Source organism: Nelusetta ayraudi, unplaced genomic scaffold (genome assembly GCF_046127955.1).
Source record: "Nelusetta ayraudi isolate G7.1 ecotype Tasmania unplaced genomic scaffold, CSIRO-AGI_Nayr_v1 ptg000017l, whole genome shotgun sequence".
NCBI classification, from domain to species: Eukaryota; Metazoa; Chordata; class Actinopteri; order Tetraodontiformes; family Monacanthidae; genus Nelusetta; species Nelusetta ayraudi.
The window spans coordinates 8739422-8758328 of record NW_027466067.1 but is presented as its reverse complement, the minus strand read 5'-3'; the positions used below and the strand labels follow the sequence as shown (position 1 = coordinate 8758328).

The window sequence follows — 18907 nt, the reverse complement described above, 5'->3', positions numbered from 1 at the left end:
GATGCACTTCTCAATCTCCCCGTCTCTGCGCGGCCTCCTCCTCCTCCTCCTCCTCCTCCTCCTCCTTCTTTCACTGTGCTGATGTGGAAAACGTCTCACAACTGCTGAAGCATGCAATTAGATCCGAGTCTGATTGTTTTTTCACCCCATCGTGGTATGTGTGCGCGCACTCTCTCGTCAGCAAGGACCTCTGGAACTCCGTACCCTCGGTTTATACATATTTAATGCTAAAAAAAAAAGTGCTTAATATGCATTTGCACTGACATTCGCAACACACCTCGCGTAGCGAGGGCTGTGCGAGCGGTTCAAGAGTCTAAGTCAACGCAAAGTCATTTCCCCACACATGGAGGCAACGCAAACTGAGCAGCATTATCTGCTCACTTCTGACAACATGAAAGAGCGGTTAGGCTTTACACCGATCATATCGGCGATGTCGGATCGGCCGATATTTGGCATTTTTTGAAATGTTCGTGATCGGGCGTCACGTCATAAATCACCGATCCGATCAATGACGTCATGGTCGTGTTGAAACTTTTTTAATCCGTCTCATTTACTCCAAAGTAGTTTCACAGCATTGACATGTTTATTTGTTTGTATCCGAGAGATAATGATTCATGATTCAAAAAAACTTCATTTTCGTCTTTGTGCCTCTTCCTGTTTTGAGTACTGTCGCTATGTGACGGACAATAAAGTTTCTTTGAATCTTCACGACAGAAACATCCATGGGCGACACAAACAAACATGTCGGAGGTGTGGAAGTTACACCTTTTCTTCTAAGTGAGAGAAACAGACATAGCACAAGCTATCTGCAATATATGCAACGCTACAGTACCTCGGGGGGGGGGGTGGGGGGGGGGGACATCGGCAAAAAATTTCAACACGACAAATTTAATCAGGCACTTGGAAAAGATACACACGGAGGAGCATGTCGAGTTCAAGAAACGCAGCGCGGAGAACGGATGCTAAAGCAAACAACTTTAGACAGTGCTCGTCCGTATAGTCGTATACGTATAGTATAGTAAAGTGAGAAGGCAAGGGGTGTACATAAACAAGTAATTTAAATATTGCTCCTCACGTGATCAGATCGGTGATCGGTTATCGGTTTATTTAAACTCACTGATCGGCACAAAAACCGTGATCGTGTAAAGCCTAACCGCGGTGGATTCTAATAGAATATTGGGTTGTTTTGGACGCTTGTGCTTCAGGGTGTCCCCCCCCCCCCCCCCTTCACCTGAGTGCTGACAGTCAGGGCTTTAATTCAGACTCTATCAGTGACAGAACGCATTAAAGCTAATGGACTTAAAGTCGGCGTTTCCAGTGTTTCGCCACACACACACACACACACACACACACACACACACACACACACACACACACACACACACACACACACACACACACACACACACACACACACACACACACACACACACACACACACACACACACACACCTGCGTCTCCTCTTATCAAGTCATTGTGGGAGAATTACTCATCGCGTCCTTTCTCTCGTTTATCTCAAGAGAAGGAAATTTGCATTTGAATTCAGCTGGGTTGGATGCCGCCTGAATGCCCAAAACCAAACAAAAAGTATTAATTTTTACATTTTGTTCAAAAGGCTTAACGCTGGGATCTCATCATTTCAGCGGGCGCTTTGTCTCTGTCAACAATGTCCATTCAGTCACTTTTCAGCCGGTAATGACTGTGTAACTCTTTGTCCCAAAGTCCCATCTCAGATACGCTGCCTTCCTTACGAAGCCTTTCATAAAAGGACCAAACAGTAGCAGATTATCTCCGTCCGCCGCCAATTAAAAGTGGACAAAGAGGAACAAAGTTGGACAGCTGACCCTCGCAGCTACGATAAAAAGGCGCCAGAAATAAGAAGACCCCACCTCCGCACCTCCAGGGGGCAAGACCCCCATCAATCACTGAGAGGTCTCGGCCTAAGCAGCCGTGTTTCAGAGCTGCTGAACTCTAGCGAGCCCGATTTCCAAATCAAGGCAGAAAAGTTTTGGTAAGCAAACAAAAGGAAAGACAAAGAAGAATCATTGTGCCTGTTTCCATGACATGATGCAGCAATTGCAGCAGATAAACCACTCCAACTTTGCACGGATGTGAAGGAAATCCACCAATAGACCAAAACTACCAGTCAGCACAAATTCAGATTGCTGGACAAATTTAAGTAGTTTGCTTTTTTTGTTACGTTTTGTTTTTTCAGAATCTTGAAATCATAGCATCAGATATCAAGGCAGTGATGACTCGGCAAAGACAGAATACAAACTGTTTGGACTCAGCCAACGCACACACCTGCCAGCGAACTGAGAGGTGCCCGGTGATGAAATGACCGGACTGTTTTGATTTGCTTTAAAGCCATTAAGATGATGTACAACGTCGGCTTTATCTTATTATTGCTGTCTCAAACACATCCTCTAATCATTTATTGTCTATCTTGACCTGTCCACGCACAATAGTCAAATGAATCGTGCGCCCTTCCAGCTTAAATTCAGTGAGTTGTCGACTGGCCCATTGGGAACTCGGGTGAAATGTTGACTTAGCAAAACTGCCGACTCGGATTCTTAGAGGACTGTTTCGCTGAGGTAAGTTTAATGTAATTCATTCGGGTTGCCATCACCCCGAACGGATGTGTGAGTAATTGTTTTCTTGATTGAGACATCAAACTTGGCGCCCTTTAAATGTCAGCAATCTTAAAAGAAAAGGACAAAAATCCCTTTTCAGAATTTGTAATTTATCATGTCCAAGGATTCGAGTGCAAAAAAAGTTGCTAAATCTCCCGTCGACTGTTGAATCATTCTTCCTCCTCCTTCACAACCAATGCGCCACTGTCAGCCTCCGACAACAAGGCACACACAAACACACACACACACACACACACACACACATTCAATGCATCAACAATGACGGCTGTACCGGTGCGTGACATTTCGCGGCGAGGAGGCGTGTGCTGTGTCAGGACACACCGACACAGTGGCAGCAGTGTCGCGCGCGCACAATAGGCCAGTGTATCCCAAAGTGCGTGTCCAGTGTGTGTGTGCGTGCATGTTTATCTACATTTTATCTCCATCACGTGACCTGTACAGACCCCTCTGTGTCCTGAGGAAAGCGCCGGTGTGTACACACGCTCCTTCCTTCCGCCGTGCGACGACCCTCCGTGCCCCCCACTGGGCCCCCGGGACCCCGCGTTCCCGCTCCGGCTAATTCATTTAATCACCGGCTAATACCGCAGGCGGGTCAAGCTGATTAAAAACCCACCCAAAGAATTAAGCGGGAGTTAACAGCTGTCGTATACGGCGCTCACGCCACCGTTCGGTGCACCGGGACGGACCGACTGCGTTCCAGCGCCGTGAAGCGCTGAAGACGTTTCCATCAATTATAGCTGTAAGAATAAATAAATAAATAAATAAATAAATAAATAAAGTTTAATACCCTGCATGTGTCGCCAGTGCTCTGTCAGATGTCTTTGCTGAATTCCGGTTTAGCGTCTTTTGACGTCAAGGCACGCGATCAAATCAAACTACTTCCTGCATTTCTGTGATTTGGGCTAGATTCTCATGGCAACTGTGTTTTCAGTTTAACTGCGAAGTTTCAGCACAAACTGGCAGCACATCTGGGCAAATCCACAATACAAAAAAAAAAAAAAAAAAAAAGCTCTGCAGCTTTTTGCTCTAATCCTGTCTGGCTTTGGCAGTTGCGTTCAAGGCCCAGTTTGTAACATTTAAAATGATGAGAAGGAATGATGAAATATTTTATTAGTTTGATGTATTTAGTTAGTTTGTTTGAGCCTTTACATTCACATAGGAAGGAAGCAGCAGTTATATACCTTCATGTACTTAGGCCCACGGATCTAACCTATCTGGACAAATGGCCCATCAGGGGTCCCAGGAGGACGGAACATGGATCTGCAGAGTCTGATGAATTCATCCTGACATCACGGCTGGCGTAAGAGAGATGTGAGATCAGGTGGGACGTCGGGAAACAAGGATGAAGACAAAAAGCAATCTGCTTTCTTGATGGGTCTACTCGAGTTTTCTTCCCACTGGGGAGTTTGTTTTTTTTCTCTGCCACTATTGGTTTTCTTTTTTGATTTGAGAAAATAATCTAAAATGTGAATGATTGAGTTGATGGATGGATGGATGGATGGCTGGCTCGGTGCCAGTGGAACACCTACTGAATGCTACATAATGCTGTTACTCTCCTCTCAGCGTGGACGCAACTCCTTCAGACGCTCATCTCTGCGTCACTAAATCTAATCTGAAGTCATTTGGCACCTTTAAACGTAGAAGAGCCGACAAGCCTTTTGTTGTAACGTTGCCGTTCTGATAGAATAAGAAAAAGGAAGTCGACCTTAAATACCTTCCCGAGTGATCGCCCCCAGAACAACTACCCTTGAGATCTCTGCTGCACGGCTTTCCACGCGACAACTCTGTGAGTCCTCATTAGCCGGCGGAGAAGCCGCTGTCGAAGAAACAGCACGCGGAGGGCTCGCGACGCGCCGCGCGGCCATTAAAACACAGAGCAGATGGCCGCGACTGCTGAACCGAGACGTGACCTTTTCAACCAGCGCTGCCATTAGCCCCAACATGACCTCTGGACGCCTCAGCCGGAAGTCACAGGAGTCTAACCGAGTCCGTGTTTGCCTCTGCGTCTTGTTGGCTCAGCGCAGGGTTTGCTAGGCCGCCCCAGAACCGTCCTCAATTTGCTCCATCATGTCGTGTACACCGCCACTTGTGGAACTTTCCCCTCTTTCAAAGAAAAGAGAGCAATCCGGGCAAAGAGAGAGCAGAGGAGCGGAAGGAAAAGAAGAAGGCGGCCGCTGCTGCTGAGTGTAAACAGATAAACGGAGGGCAGAGCAGGCTTCACTGAGCTGGACACACACACACACACACACACACGCGCACACACACACACACACACGCACACACACACAGTCTTTAAATTAGGCGTCTTAAGGCAGGAGTCAAACAAGGCGACAGGTGGCTACTCGGTGATCCTTGACTGCCACCAACAATGTGTACGTGTCACTCTGAGTTCAGAGGACTTGACAGTCAGATGTACTAGAAAACAACCTTCTCCTCTACAGTCGTAAGATTTGACACCACAGCTAAAATAAAGAGCCCACTGCTGATGAATACAAATTTAGCCAATAGCGCCACGGATTGATCATTTTTGATGTGTGTGAATGTTTCGTCTTTATGAGTTAAAATAATTAACTCATAAAGACTATTGTTTAAGTTTTATGGGTTTTTTTCACTGTTCATTATTTTCAAACTATTCAAAATATTGGCTTAAAATGACCAAAAAACCTGAACTGAAACTGAATCTGTATCCAAATTTAGAAACAGGAGCTATGAAAAAGACAAAGACCTGTTTGATGACGAACTGATGACAACAAACTAAAAAAAAAAAAAACGCCCTTTAACAGACATTTCTGGAGGTGAACCATTCATACTGGCGAGATGTGCTGTCGCTGGTACTGATCCAGTCGGTCACCTCTCCTCCCCTCCGCCGCCTTCACTCCTCCCCTTCACATCCCAACTCCTCGGCCCCTCCGTCCTCCAGCGTCCTCCAGGAGGACGTCTTTATTCTGTCTGGATTACGTGTCCTAGTTGGTGCTGCTGGGCGCGCTGCTGGGGGAGCCAGTTTATTTTCTCCGGTGGAGCTCAGGTCAGCGCGATTCTGGGTCGCCGGCTCCCCTGTCGCCACCAACCAGGGCGGCAGCGGCGGCGACAAAAGCGCGAGGCGCCGCGGCCATTCGCCTCGACCGCGTCCGCTCGGCTGCGTCCCACAGGTGAGCCGAGAGGAGTCCGGGTTTCTGCCTCCCGCCCCCCGCCCCACTGATAAAACAGGAAGCGAGCAGCCGACTTATAAGCACCCGAGTTACATTAGCTTAGGCACAGATAAGCCCTTTACTTATTGCTTGTGAATACTAAGCCAGCAAATCTCGCACTCACTCCATATTTTCTCTGCCAGGGCTGATCCTGCAGGGCCCACTGACCAACATATTAATCAGCCGCTACACACACACACACACACACACACACACACACACACACACACACACACACACACACACACACACACACACACACACACACACACACACACACACACACACACACACACACAACATTGCCACTGCCAGGCTGGCTGCATGCGAAGCCCAGGTTCCTCCTCCTCCTCTTCACATGATTCATGGCAGCTTTGCTTCCTGCCTGACGCAGGTCAATGAGAACATGCTAACCGGCTATCCAGCCAGCTAGCGGGCTAACAGCTCATCATCCAGTCCAGGAAGACGACAAAGTTCATCGCAAAGACATATCAAAGGGCGCTTGGAGACACAGGAGCGGAGGCGTGAGTTCTGGTAAAGCGTGGTTGGCTTCTCCCAACAAGCAAGTACAAAATATGAAGTTCAGTTCAAGTTCTGCGGGGGAACTCAGGCTTCTATACCCATTTATGACCTGGACCACACTGGCATTGGAGTTGTTGCTAGGATTTCAGAGTGCAATTACCAAAGAAAGCAGAGAGAAGGCACCTTAACCTTTTGTATAATAAGCAAGTCAACTCAAGAAAGAAGAGCGAGAGAGACTTCAATGTCACATTGCTCGGTCATCATTCATCGGCGGACCGACTTCCTGAGTATCAGACAAAGACACGCTGAACTATTTTTGAGAGCAGGTGAAGCCGGCGTGTCTGGAGTTTTAAGTCGCATTGACACCACCTCCGTTTAATCAGACTGCAGTTCATGTGCAACATGACTGTGCAATAACAGAACGCAACGAGGATCAAAGATGGACGGGGTGAATCAAGGCTCCGCCGACGGTCTTGGTCTGCTTCAAGTCAAGCAAACGCAGGAAGAGGAACTCGAACCTCTGACATCCATCAATTCAACTCAAATTTGACCAACAACTACAAACACACTGTCTCCAAACTGAAGCAAAGTATGTTGGAACTAGAAAATTCTTCTGGAGAAATGACCCCCCCCCCCAACCCCCCTATATGCTGGATGCTTTACCACCTGCCATTTAGAGCCAAACTTTCTATATTCAACCCCCTCTCTGTTTGAGAACATCCAAATCTAGAATCTAAAGCATTTCCGTTCCGTCAACTCCGAAGGTTGACTTTCTTTTCCCGCCCCGCCTCTACAGTCCTGCCACTTTCACTGAGCTGAACAATGCCTCAAAATGTTTGACAAGCTCGTTTTAAATACACCTTCAGCCGTCACCGATCATTACTGAGGCAGACTTCCAAAAACACGCCGACAAAGTCAATAAGAGGAGAGCAGAAATTATCTGACAGTTTTGAGGGGGGCGGGGGGGGGGACCGTTGCGGCTGATACGGCGAAACGGAGAGCGAGGATAACAGAATCCATAATATACCTGCCACGCATTAGGCACTATCAGCCCGCTGTAGCGGCTGGGGATGCAGATTAAAGTGCTATAAATGTGGAATAACGAAGACGGGGGGGGGGGGATACACCTCCACTTTTTAGAGATTTCACCCGATGGAATATGTGCTGGCGCAACGTTAGAATCACAGAAGGGCCACAGATATTTTTGGAAAAGCAAAAAAAAAACAAACAGTGATGAAACGGCAACAGTGTGAAGAAGCAACCTGCTGCCGGCACACAGACGCGGGATCTTACTAGTCTTGATCTCCAGATGTGAGGAAAAAGTACGAAAATCAGAAATGTCACATCACAGCTTTCATGCTATCAAGTTGCTCTTTCAGTGAAAAGCCCCGAAATGAACCTTTTCCTGCGAAAAAACCTAAAATAACCCAGAGTCAAAGGAAAAAGCAGCATCTCCAAAAGTCACACCCCCCAATGTCTCAAGCAGAACTGATTGCAGTCCAATTATTGTGTCGGGGAAAGTAATTGTGGAGAGAACAACTAAATAAATGACAGGTGAACTGCCGGCTTCGGCGCTCCAACGCCGGAAAAAGCCCGAGTAAACAGTGGACGGCGAGGCGCAGACAGCGGGAAAACAAGAGGGACGGAGATTTGCAAGCTCGCCTTTTGTTTGAGTTAGACGAGCGGGAGCTGTAATCATTTTGCCGTTTCTCTTTCTATTTGCGGCGCGGGCGGAACCGCAGCCAGCCGGTGCGCGCAAACAGCAACATTTGTCATTCCGCGCCCGCCCGCCCGCTGGCCAACGAGCCGGCGGCGGCCATCGGCAGGTCACGCCAAGGCTCAGGACTCAGATTATCCCGCAGACAGTGTGTAAACGGGAGGATTTAGAGCAGCACTCTTACTGTTCCCGTCTTAAGCTCCTCGCTTGTCTTTGCTCGTCTCCGGTTAGTCAGAGTGTTCCTGTGGGGAAAGATTTCTTTGTTTGTTTGTTTTCACTTTTTTTTCCTGATCACTTTGATGATCAATGATTGATTAAATTCCAGGAATACTTTCTACTCCGTCACAACTGAATTTGGTTCAAATTGATGCTATAATGCTGCTGCACTGTGGGCAAATGAATGCAAAAAATGAAGAATGAAAAAAAACAAATGTATTGGCACTGGGCCCAGCAGTCAACCACTTGTTTTGTTTTTTTTATTATTATTAAAGGCATATTTTAATATTTCTTTAACTTCAGCATATGTAATCAGTCTTCGACTCCCAGCACAATGAGATAATATCAGTCCATTATAATATAAAACATAGGGACAGATCAAACCATTAACCTTAGACTTGCCCGAGAGCTCCTCAATTAATTTATAAATAAAGACCCCGCAGTTATTATTGATTAAACTTGCCGCTTGCCAAATGGGACTGGGTTTTCCATTTGGCAAGTGAAAGATCACACAGCTGACGGCCAAAATATCCGGGAAATCCTCGTTCCTTTTGATGTAGCTGCCGCCTCCTTCCCCTCCTGCTCCTCTGCCTCCCCGTCTGCACTTCATTAACTTCTCGGAGGCAGAGTGATAATTATGCACTGTTGCATAGTCATGCAACCACAGGTGTGCGAGCCGCTACATGCCCGCACTGTTTACTGCGCAAGGCGGGAGGAGCGGCGGCGGTAGCTACCGTGGCGCAACCCGTCTGCGGCTGGTTGGCGTTAGCCTCGGGCTAACAGCAAATAGGACGCTGCGGCAGGATCGCCTCCTGTGGCGCGAAAGTTTCATTAGCGTCCGTCCGTCCGTCCGTCCCCCCCCCGCACCCCCTGCGGTCCAGCTGCGGGCTGGTCGTCGACAGACTCACAAAGCTTACAAAGCCAGTCATGTTTTATTTTTCAAACGTGTCGGAATTCCACAATCACGTCGCTCGGCGACGCGACAATAACTTAATACAGCAAATTACATCAGCGTGCGCTCTGCTATGTTAACGACAGCCACCAGCTGTCCTAGCCAGACCCGTTACAAATTCAATTGCCCAAAAGCCAAAGGTAATTTCGCAGCCTCCTTGGCTGTGGAAATGTTCTTGTGGACTAACCTGCTGCCACTTTGTCTCACCAGCCGTGTTCCATCAGTTATAACGTGATCTTAATCTAGCAGCCAGATACAGAACCGTTTTTGTGTACAGGAGACGACCTACGTGTGAACTCCAGAACCATGGGATATTATTCTCCCAGATGATTTCCTGGGAGAACGGTGCAGGTCGAGGGTCTATGAGCAGCTTAAGTGTTCTCGTCTCCACTCAATCATCATTCTCACACACCTGTGCTTTCTTTTTTTAGGTGAGCTTTTAAGGAATAGAAATTGCATTAAATTACCCTCTACTGCAGATTTCTCAAACTAAAATGCCCAGGTTTTTAGGTTAATTCTTACAACTTGAACAGAATTCTGGGTAGGAAAGCTTTTTTATTTTTGTGGAACCACAGACTGTATTTTTCATTTAACGGTAAAATGACAAAAATAAAAAAATTTAAAAATGGGAAATATTTTCTATGGGTGGATTCCTGAAATGAACAATGAACAGCCGTGGCCCTCAAGCTACTCATGTTATTGAATCCTGAAGGAAGCATCGGGTTTGCTCACTTTTCACGATTTAACCGAGAAGCGCTGACAGTCTGTCGGTTTCCATCGTTTTTGGCAACAGCTGACGGCAGATTTTGTGTGGCTGCTTCACCTGCTCTTCTTGTTGTTCCAGAGACACAGAACCCCTTTCGGCCGCCAAGCTTGAATAGTACTCTAGCCTTGAGTGGAAATGATTGGGTTCGCATTAAAAGGAGGCAGAAAGCCACCGCTGACAACAAATCAGAGCAGGAGCCCGCTCAGTAACCCGACAAGCCAAATAGAGCATATCTTAAAATCGACTCGAATTTGTTTTGTGTATCCATCTGGTGGAGACCATAGAAATGAACAGGGAGGCCCATAAAAATGTATAACTAAAGATAATTGAACAAGCCTTCTGTCCATCGCACTCAAAGCAATTAAATCTGGTCTTTTTACAGCCGGTTGAGAACATTTTGAGGTCTCCTGCTGGCGCAACAGGGCAAAGCACCTCACATCTCACACAAACATCCTGTGGTGAGCTGTGGAGCGAGGGAGGGGGTTTGCTAAACTGAGCTCTCATCAAAGATTCAGGAGTGAAGCCAGACAGACTCATCTAGAGCGTATAAAGACAACACAATAGCTTTTATCCACCTCAATCATCTTGTCATTTGGTTTTAAAAGGGAGCAGTTGCTTCCTCTCACCGTCCTATTGCTCCACATTGAACTGACTGAAAATCATTTTCTGATCTAGCTTGGCACCATGGACGTGCCAGATTTCAGAAGTGGAATCCCAGTGACTCAGCTTTAATGCTGGCTTAAACTCCCAGGCCGATCAGAGACATCCACAGCTTGTACGCATCAGCAGCGCGAACATCTTGCCTTGCTCTTTTTGCTCTTTTTTTTCTGGTTTTGTTTGCATTTCTCCTTCTGCACACGGCCCCACCGAGAGGCCTCGACCCTCCGCAGGAAATGCCTCCGCGGCAGCGGCGGGCGACGGCAGGCCGTGTTTCGGGCCCCCCCCCCCCGCGGTCCCGTCTGACTTGTGGGTGGGGCCGCTCATCCATCTGCTGCACGCCGACACCAAAAAACCCTGTTTGTTTGAGAAGAATCTGCCTGTTTATTTATAAAAGGGTTTGACCACCAACACGCCCCTGGCCTGCAGGGTCCACCCTCCCTCCCCCAACGCTGAAGTCACCCGGTTCACTCTGTCTCCAGGCCAAAACTGGAACATCCTCTCTATTACTGGCGCTTTTTGTTCCACCCACTCTCCCCCCGTCTCTCCCTGCAGCTCCATCTCGTTGTTGAGTCACTTCATGCCTAATGACGGTCTGATTCTCCGGCTAAAGCCCCGGCCACAGTAAACAAGGCTCGCGCTCGGCCAGCCTGCAGTAAGTGTCACTTCTAATCCGCGAGTGACCCAAGACGGGAGCGCAGCGAGGCGGCCCCCGTCCCCAGCGGGCTGCAGGCGCACCAGGAGTTACACATCCCCGAGTCTTATTTTACGAGGCTGCAAATCATAGGCAGTGTAGTGTATTTGGGTTTAGAAGAAGCACACAGGCAGACAAAACAGATGAGAGTGCACTCGGTCTCCACAAGCTGCTCCGAGCGAGAGCTATTTTGGTTAACATAAAAAATACAACAAAAAGCTGTTTTTTAATGTCTTTTTTTTTTAAGCGCACTGTTACTCAAAACCTAATTTTCCGGTTTCTGAGTCGATGAAGTTTAGGGGCGTTTTAGTCATTTGGGGACTGTACACCAGTTGGTTGATTCTGTTTGTCTATTGATTAGTTCCACTTTGTGATATGATGCGATGAGAATGAAATGCGCACCCCGGCAGACCAATAAAACCTTGCGCATTTTGTAATGTCACAAGATGACAGTTGCAGCTCCCTTAATGAGAGGTTTCTTTATGCACGTAATGACACACAAGCAACATGACATCATCCTTCAGCCCAGAGAGAGTTTGAGGAAGTTTCGGCTGCTCTCGACGCTACCTCAAAGGAATGTGTACACTCCTGAATGCAGCATCTTTAGCCTTCTGTTTGCAGTCTTGAGCCGAAAGCTCGGATTTCAATTTCCTGTTGAGACAGATGCGTTTTTATTTTGCACACTGCAGGATCATGAAGCATCCACAACCTAATCACCAAAGTAAAGATGTTGCCTGAAAATTATTTTTGATTTAAGTAACCAAGGATAGAAACCGCTGACAGCCAATCAGAATTCACGTGTGACGTTCAGCGAGTCACTCACTCCATCCAACGTGACAGCAGACGCAACACAAAGACTTGTCACTCATCCGTTTAAACACCTTGTCTGACAGGACAAACTGTCTTCATTGAGATGTCATCAGGTCAAAGGTCACCCAGGCCGCAATTGGGAAGCGCCGCACTGTTTTCTTTCACGGATATGAGGCTCTCTAGCATGAGCTTGTGTAGAAAACCTTTGAGTAATAAATAATCATCAACCTTTGCAAAACTATGCAATAACAACTGCAACTGCAATTGTTTTGTAAATCTGTAAATCAAAGCATTCGAGCAGGAAGGACCACAGGAAGTAGAAAAACAGATCATCGTCTAGCATCACGTCCAGACTTAGATACGTTCGAACAAAACATTTGGTCTGCAGATGATTCCTACCAGGAAGTCGCAAGACAAACTTGAAACCTTGTGACATCACAGCTGAGGAGGACTGTCGTTTGTCAGCAGTTTGTGAAGCTTTTACGGGTAAAACATTAGCGGTTAACAGCGTACGGCGTGTACTCAAGAACTGTATGTGTGTGTGTGTGTGTGTGCGTGCTGAGGGATTTTTAAAAACGAGGCCAACAGAGAAGAAACACCACCGAGCGAACAAACCACAAAAGGCAGAGACAACCCCTCCCCCTACCACCCCACATCAGCCTTGGCACGATCAGGCACAGCCAAGCACCCGAGCCCACGGACCAATGGGTGACGAGAAAGGCAGACATAAGCAGACGTTGAAAGCACCAACCGCGGGGCTCTTTTGCAGAGGAGCTACACACCAGCGACACCACAAAGACACTCCCAACGTCGGGCGAGTTTCACCTTTGAAGCCGCAGCTGTGTTGCTTCAATCCGAGAGATATTTTCCGTCATCAGGAGAGCGGACGGACGGACGGGGCCCTGAACTGCACGTGAGAAAGGCCGCACTTGAAGGCACCGCGACAGGCTTTCCACAGAAGTGCACGTGGAAACCGTGCGCTGCTCCCAAAAGCCAAAACAGCCCCGCTGAGCTTTTCCACAACAATGTGAGGAAAAAAGATTTACAATGCCGCACCCCCCCCCCAATCCCCGCCCGGCCCCAAGACAAACCCCTTCCTGAACACAGGGCGCAGGCCTCACTTCCTGTTCACAACACTTTGCCTGCTCCAATCGGCGGCCGTGCGTCTCAAAGACACCAGAGGCTCAGACAGAAAACGTCCAAAACGAGTGTCAGAACAGGACGTGACGGACGGCGACCGTTGAGGTCATTCGTAAGCGGGGGGGGGGGGGGGGGGTGTTTGGTTTGGGCAAAGATTTATGGTTTAAATCCCGAACATTAGGAGGATTCCATTAAGCAGCTTGTGTTGTTTGGGCAAAATCCATTAAACGTTTTAAGTGACCAGACAGAACATTTGGTAGGAAGCACAGCAACAACAAAAAAAAAATCCAATGAAAGAGAAACCTGGTGAGAGGCAAGGAGGGCTCACCGCAGGTGGGCGGCCTCGGTGGTGCAACGCTGGACGATAATAACAAGGAGAACCAATCCTCACTAGCATACATTGGTGGAAAATGGTTTTCGGACACCTCAATAACTTCATTTGATATATTACATCTGTTGGTTTTCTCTTGTGATTGGGCAAAGCGCTTTGAGGCGCCTCTGGATGTGATTTAGTGCTTCACAAATACACGTTGATTGATTAACTTGATCACTTCAGTCTTAGTCCAGTCACCCACAACCCGCTCGCTCCCTTCTGCACGTGCACTGATCCGTCCAGGTCAAAACTGGATGTTTAAGGAGGGTAATGCTCCTTGCTGCACACCTACAAAATATTAGTTTTATTTCTTTCTTTCTTCCTTTTTGTCTCTTTCTTTTTGCAATAAACAAAAAAATAATAATTTGCATTCGATTTTGCATCTGTCTGATGTAGCCGCACCTTCAACACATCAAAAAGGTTTTTCCAATAATGTGCCGACATGGTAATATTTGAGATTGTGTTTAAGGGCATCTGACAATGTTTTTTTTAATTTTCCCACAGCTGTGCGAGCGACTGAAAGCTCACAGCGAGGGAGCAACAGTCTCTCGTCTTGCTGCAAGGCGGCCCGCACCGCTATGAATCTTTTTCTTGCATTTTTTTACGAGGTGATGGACCGACGGCGACTCCACCTCCTGTCCTCGGCCGACCCGCCCGGCCACGAGCTCCTCATCAATGGTGTCAGAGTTCTGGTCGCGGCCGCGCTAAGTTGCCGCTGTATGATATACGGCCCCAGTCGTCAAAAAAACCCGGCCTTGGTTCGCAGCTCAACTCGCACATCGAACCCCCAAGCGTTGTTGAAATCCAAGGCAAGAAGTTCAACCTCGCGCCCTCTGCAGTCCTGCTGGAGTGAAGTTAGTGTACGACACAGGGGAACCAGGAGAAGGCAGAGAAAATTCTAATTCTATAATCCTTCAGTTTTGATGATTTAAGTAGACAGAGAGCATTAGGACAATCAAGAGCGGCTAAAATATAATACACAGACACGCACGGCAGGCCAATCAACTGAGGGGGGGGGATGATGTCATCGCAAATCTGCTGCCTTTTATCCTCTCAGCAGGTGGTCGGTGGTGGGGAGGGGTTCAGCTATCCCAGCATGCATTAGCAGGGGATCCGCCGTCCTATCCGCCGCTTAGCTAACAAGTTCACACGGCCTAAAAAAGTTAAGATGGACTCGGAGGCACGTCGGGTTGGTAAAAGAACACATTTCAAAGCCCTAACACCTGTCGGTGAGCACGCAAGACTGAAAGATAACGTCTCGACTTTTCCCCTCATTTATAAAGGCAACAGGGGTGAGCTAAATATCAAGCCTCATCTGTGCATCGGAAAAAAACCCTGACTAATCAGCCGGGAAATACGTCGAAAGCTCGCTGATAAAACAGCGGAGAAATGGCCCAGAGGACTGTAAGTAGCTGTGATAGCTGCCCCGAGATTTGCCTGTCGCAGTATTAAGGCGGCAGATTAGCAGGCAGTGCCCGCTTTCTGGCTGTAATCAGGGCACTGATCTACATTAATCGCTTTCCGATAGCCGGCCCGCTGGTCGGAGGCCCGGATCAGAGGAACAGCGGGGGGGTCAGGGGGAAAGATCTCTCTGGTTCTGACATGGGAAATCATGTGAGGACAAGGCAGCGGCGAAAAGAGGCAAAACACGATTCAATAACTCCATGTGGCGGTGAGCCGCGCGTCTGCTTCCACTCCGCTTTGATGTCGTTCGCAGACGGCGCCCGGCTCCGCTCGCAGCCCTACATAAAGATAAAATGCAGCCAATGTCTTTCCGTGTGCCTCGTGGGGCCGTTTCTCTTTCAATATTTCATGAGCAACAGCCCAATCGGCGTGTTGGAATAATTAAACATCGGTTAGGGTACACAGCTACAGAGGATATTCAGGAAGCAGTTCATCGGCGCAGAGGGAGCACCGGCGCAGAGCGGTGGGACTCCTCAGAGAATCGCAGACACTGGAAGGAATCTCATTTCGTTGTTACACTGTACACACACACACCAGGCCAGTGATTTAAAGTACGTCGGCCGGGGCTCGCTGGAGTCGTCATGCTAACGTCGCCAGGAGCACCCATTGTGGGCAAAACTCTGAAAGGGCAACGCGTAATTAAAACAGATTTGGATTGAATGCTTTTTTCTTATTTTAATTAAAAAGAGATGGTGGGAAAGGGTCTGGCGACACAGACATCAGCATGGCTGCTTGCTAATCAACCTGCTGCCAAGAGAGAGACACAGAGAGAAGAACGACTGGCAGACTTCTCTAAGGTGTGTTGGAAGAGTTTTATCTGGAAACAATATCACGGATGTAACGTCTGAGCAGGGTACGCCAGTCAGCGGTGATAGATTACACACCCCGTGGCTACCACACTGCTGCACTGGTGAAAAAAAATTGGTTCGCACCAATTTTGGCAGCCTGCTCCCATTTACTTTCACTCAGACCTGGCTGATCTAATGTTCGTCTGGCTAAACTTTTTGGTCACCGTGTTGCGATGCGACTGTCAATCACATCTGTTTCATTGCTGTGTGAACACAAAGCGCACAACCTCAACAGTGGATCCTGTTCTGGTAACTACACAGGACTAGCCTTGCCAGGATTTATCAGACAGAATATGGTGAGAGTGAATCCTAAGCGCTACTTGGTTTACCTGGTGGTCATTTTTGGTACTGCAGCTGAAACGTTCTATCTTTTTTTTTTTTCAGAATTATCTAATTTAAAAAGTCTACTACCAAATGCTGAAGGAAAAAGGTTTTAAGGGGAAAAAAATGCTGGCATCATCCAAACCACCAATCAGATTTCAGAAGTCACCAGGAGAGAGCTAGCTAATAATCCACTCGCAGATTCAGGAAGAGAACCAGAAAACAGAAAACCTTGCTAAATAAAATATACAGCCCTAAGTGGCTGCAACGGATTCCATTCCGTCCCTTGTTGTAAACACACGGCTTTGTCCTTGTGCTACACTCGGCGGCATCAGAGTAACTACCAAAACAACACTCCAGGTACAGAGAGCAGCATCACTTTTTCTTTCGCACACATCAGCAGTCAAACATCGCTTCTGGCACGCCGGGGTTTGCTTCATCTCTTCTGGTTCCTCGCCTGCATGCGTGCGTGCGTGCGCGACGTTCGAGTGTTGAGCGTACAGTTTGTCTGAAAGCGTTAAGACAGAGCGGAGCGCCTCTTTCTAACAGCACATTTTGAACGTGAGCTCACAGGTGGCGCAGCTGCAGAGAGAAAACAGCAGGAGAGCAGCTCTCAGGACGTCTGCTCACATCAAACATTTAGAGACAGACACACGCACGCACACACACAGATACGACCCACCTTCAAAAAGTGTGCAAGTGGAACAAAGTGAGATAATGCCTGTGTGTGTGTCTGTGCGTATGTGTGTGTGTGTGTGTGTGTGTGTGTGTGTGTGTGTGTGTGTGTGTGCCTCAGAGAGAGGCAAGGGGAGGGAGAGCCTGCAAATGACACAGTTTTCACATCATCATGGTACCGAGGCTCTCATGGTGGATGTCAAATGCGTCGCTGATGTGATTGACGTTGACGCTGATGATTAAAACCATTTCAATGATTAAACCCCAGGAGAATGGAGGCTGCGATTATGAAAAAAAGCAACATCATTTAAAAAAAAAAAAAGGGGGGAAATTATCCTAATAGCTCAAGGGCTAAAATTATACTTAAAAGCCTTTCCATGTCTAGATAAATAGGTTTATTTGAACAAATATAGGTCATTTCTGAAAAAAAAAATGTTGTTGAATATTCAGACAGTCTGTATAATTGAAATATCTTTAACAGTTGTCTTACAATATCAATAATCACCTTTTGACATTATGACGATTTGATTTGACCTTTGTTATTATTTGATTTAAGTCACCAATCCATAAAATGTTGGTCTTGCCGATTATGAAAATTCAATTGCGACGTTTAGGTTCCATGTTGATAGTTGTAAAGGACACGCCACTCATTAGTCACTTGAATGGAAACCTCGTCGATCTGCTCAGTAGCAAAACTGCAAGACAGGAAGAAACGCGGAAACACAAATTTTAAAAAAAAAGTTTAGAATCAGACAGAGGGAGCCAAGGTTGGCTGCTTACCACTTCTATCAAGTCACTTTAAAAAAAATAAAAAAATAAAAAAATAAATAAAAAGTACTACCGGAGTGAACGAGTGGTGCTTTCACGGGCTCTCGGCGAGCGCAGCGTCTGCAGCGGATGTAGGCACAGCCATGTGGAGGCGCACACAGCGGCGGGGTAGCGGCAACATCCCGGCCGGGAGGATGTTGGAGGCGCTCCGCTAATCTCAACTCACCAGGCGGCCACGGCGCCGGAAACTGAGCCCCCTTGTCGTTCGGACCGCGCCGCTTCAAAACTAAAGAGCTTGTCGATAAAGTGGACAAGCGCAAGTCGGACCTTCCTCTCCCCTCCTCTCCTCTCTGACTGCCGCTTTTTCCTTTCTCCGGAGGGGGGCGGGGGGAAGAAACATTCCCCGCTTCCCTCCTCGCTTAGTTTCCAGCAGTCTGCGTCTCAGCAAGCCACGGACACAAGCCAACGTTCAAACCGTGAGAGCAACTCACCTCGGACGGGGTCGAGATGTTCACATGGAGGCGACCAAAAGGAGGGACGGATATCCTGGAGGTTTAAACTTGTCCAGTGAGTGGAGACATGGCACGGGTGTAAGAAAAGCTCAGAGTGTGTGAGTGTTTGACTGTGTGTATGTATGTGTGTGAGCCTGCACAGAGAGTCTCTCTCTCTCTCTCCCTCTCTATCTCCTCTTTGCTCTCTCTAGCGCCACTGCCAGAAGGCGGGGCTGACAAGGGGGGAGGAGTCTGAGGAGCACAGCGTGTATATGGCAGGGGCGCAACCAGAGGGGCCACTGCAGCGTCAGGGGGCCCCAAAAACATACCATTAATAAATTAATTAATTAATTAAGAGATAGATAGATAGATAGATAGATAGACAGATAGATAGATAGATTTCTTAAAGTATTATTAATTGCCATTTGTCTATACTTTTTGTTGTCATTTCTATTTTTAATATTCCTCTGAATACCTTTAGGGACAAGCATTCCAAACCAAATTTCCCATATATTGCGATAAACAACTTGTGAATGGAGGAGATAATGAAGGATCGCCAACTTTGGCTCATTTTGCTAAAAACCACACGGCTCACAAAAACCACGTCGTGGACAACAGTCGAGTGGCGTGAGAGCGTGAGACAGACGCC

General features: G+C 47.6%; 1 protein-coding gene across 3 annotated transcripts in view; it reads right to left on the bottom strand.

Moving 5' to 3' along the window:
• ppp1r16b (protein phosphatase 1, regulatory subunit 16B) overlaps positions 1-18446 on the bottom strand; it is an 81246-nt gene extending 62800 nt beyond the window's left edge. Inside the window, exons 1-2 of one of the 3 annotated variants that reach the window (XM_076025247.1) lie at positions 18259-18446; positions 8268-8325 (exon numbers count right to left, since the gene is read on the bottom strand). The gene's annotated coding sequence lies outside the window, so the exon portion shown is untranslated. Of the gene's footprint in view, positions 1-8267; positions 8326-13003; positions 13148-18258 lie in introns of those variants that run through there. The other 2 variants (XM_076025245.1, XM_076025249.1) reach the window with 2 other exon arrangements.
• Between the last annotated feature and the right edge of the window lie 461 nt (positions 18447-18907).